A 3024-nucleotide genomic window follows, 5' to 3' on the forward strand; every position below is an offset into this window, starting at 1 on the left:
AAGGCGATTATTTATTTCAAGAATCAAGATGAAAACTACGATTTCAGCTATAGAAATCCTCACAGACGGCGCCAAATTGTTTGACTCAAAAGATATTAAAATATTTTTAAACAAATCAATCAAAGATGAAGGGGTAAATCTTAGCTGAGAATAATAATCTCTAGAAAGATCGATAAATTAGGAGAAGATAGGTCACAAGGTTTCTTTTCATTCATAAAATAGTAATGTCTCTAGAGTGTTGAATACCGGTTACAAGGTTATTATCTCCATTTTATACTAAGAGAGAAATTCTTCTAAACTGTAAAAGACAAAATACAAGGAATATTCCCAATGACCCTAGATGGCCATACATTATTACAAGGGTCGTCCCGTCTTTGGTTTGTCTCAGAGTCGTCTCCCTCAGGGCGTCAATTCGAGAATACCCCATCAATCGTCGTACTCGTCATCGGTCGTGGTCGGTCAAATTTGGACCCATACAGTACGTAGGCATGAAATTGATAAAGAATTTGTTAAAACATGATATTCGTAAAGTTATGGCTTAAATAAAAGGGTTCATATTTTTCTATATATTAGAAGAAAAAGATTTTCGATATGTCCACTTAGTGTCTTTTTAAAAGCTTGAGGGCATTTCAATCATTTCTCATCAGCTCTATTCGTGTGCTTTTGTGCTCTCTGCAGGTATACAGGTGTCATCTAAGGATGAGATATTACCCTTGTCCTTTGTTTCTCAGTATGTTTCAGAGAGCGATCTTTTAATTTCTACTGGTATTCTTCCTATTTGCGTTCTCTCTCTCAAGGGTGTCTCTGCTCAAGCTATAGGTATTTTTTCTTTCGAGTTCTCTACTTCCTTCTTAATTTCGCTATTCAATGGCTGTAGAATCTCTCTTTGCCTCTGCTATTATCCATTTTCGATAAGCTTCAGCCGCATGCAATAATTTTCCATTGCTGATTTGCTCTTTTCCAAGGCCTAAATGCTTCTCTATCTCAGCCCGATTGTGATAATGATCTAGGTGTTAAGCTTAATTAAGAAGAAGAAAAAAGTGGGTATTGCTTCATAGCTCTTAATAAAGTTTTGGAGTTGTTCACTTCATCTTCTTCAATTCCCTTCCACTGTTGTTCTCCGGATTTTTTCCCCAAATATTATTCTGTTTTCTCCTAATCATTTTTGCCTTTTTCGTAGTCTTTTGGGTTCTTTCATACTCCCTGATTTTGCTGGCTTTCTTTGTTTCTTAATACTTTGTGATTTTGTAATTTTATGGCTGTTGTGTGCTAAATTGGAGAATGTTATGGTAGTAATTTCATTTGCTTTAGGCTTCTTGCTAAAGATTTGAATTTCAGAAAGAAAAAAAAAGTTTTTTTTTCAAATGCTAAAGAAACAATTGTTTCATCTTTTTCAGCATAAAGATAACAATGATCAAGTTGATAGTTATTTAGTCGTCGCATGCGTCACTGCCACAAGCGTTTAAATTGGTGTGAATTTTCATTTTTTTTCCATTTTGATTGGAGTTGTCTTATACTTTGTTGTTTTATAGTGTTTTATTTTCATTATTACTGCAGCTTTTGCTTTCCACTGTGAAATTGTCTATTATTTGTGAAGCATTTTAGGGTGTGGTAAGTACTTCTCTTCTAATCAATTAATATTTTCTGACTTTGATTAACAACAAACCTAAGTTAATCCCACATGTGCCGTCAAAGGAGGATAGTATGTATACAGACCTTATCCTTTAAATTTTCATTATTATGTATAGATATTATTTATTTGGGTTCTTTAATTTTATGGTATAATATAGAATAAAAATCATAAAACCAGTCAAAACTTTGAAAAAGTACATGCTGTCAAAAATGCTAGGCGGCGCAAATTATATAGAAGGCAGAATACATAGTTTACCCCGGAACTATGGACCAAATCCCTGTGACACACCTTTTGGGAACAAAAATTACCTTACATACTCAACCTTTTCCGAGTGTGTCTAAGACACACTTCTTTAGTGTTTGGCCACTTTTTTCTCAGCAAGTGTAATCACACACTAATAATAATGTGGCACGTGTGATTAACCTTTTGTAAAAAATAAAAAATACTTGAAATTATAATTATATCCTAATTGCCAAAATATTCTTCCATCTTCTTCATCTTCCCCAAGCTATACCACCATGACTGCTAACTCTCCAAAGCGAAACACTGATGCAAAAAGAAAAAAAATACCACTACCTCATCCTACCACATTTAAGACCCACTACCCCAACCGCATAAATTCCCCGCTAATCTTCATTTTCTTTGCCCCATTCAATACCCCGACAGTTTAAATTCACTATTACTCTCTATTTTTTTGTCGTGTTCAACATTCCACCCATTTAATTATAAAACTCAGATTTGTCTGTGCTATAATTTTGAAAACTGGTGATGTCTCTTCCAGTTCATGAGATCATAGACAAGGTCTTCGTCATTGCCATATATAAATAAGACTTCGGAAAAAGGACTGCATATCAAAGTTGTTAGAGAGAAAAAAATAAAACCCGATTGGGATTATTCTGTATCTAGTTTATCAAAACTGGAAAAAGAGCAATCATTCTGGGATTAAATCACCTTCCTTATTATTTCAAGAAGCTAATCAAAATCTAAATCTGAAAAACACCCAATCTCAAAAACAATTGTCAATTTGGAGATTTGAATCGCAAGTCATAACCAAAATATATTGGTGTTCAAATACGGAAACTCTAGTTCTTTGTATTTTCTCGTTCCCCTTTAGATCTTGGGGGGAAAATCTGGTACCTGGAAAAGAATTGATGAAACCTTTTTAGAAAATAAAAAAATGAAAAATGAAAAACCTGCACAAATAGTTTCCAGATGACGATTTAGATACAACATGTTAACTCTTCACTCGCCTCTTATGCGTGTAAATCACGAGTGTAAAAGTAGTGTGTATTAGATACACTTTGGAAATGTTGAGTGTGTAAGGTAATTTTTGTTCCCAAAAGGTGTGTCACAAGGATTTGGTCCATAGTTCTGGGGGTAAACTATGTATT

This window comes from Nicotiana sylvestris, chromosome 6 (genome assembly GCF_000393655.2).
Source record: "Nicotiana sylvestris chromosome 6, ASM39365v2, whole genome shotgun sequence".
Taxonomy (NCBI): Eukaryota; Viridiplantae; Streptophyta; class Magnoliopsida; order Solanales; family Solanaceae; genus Nicotiana; species Nicotiana sylvestris.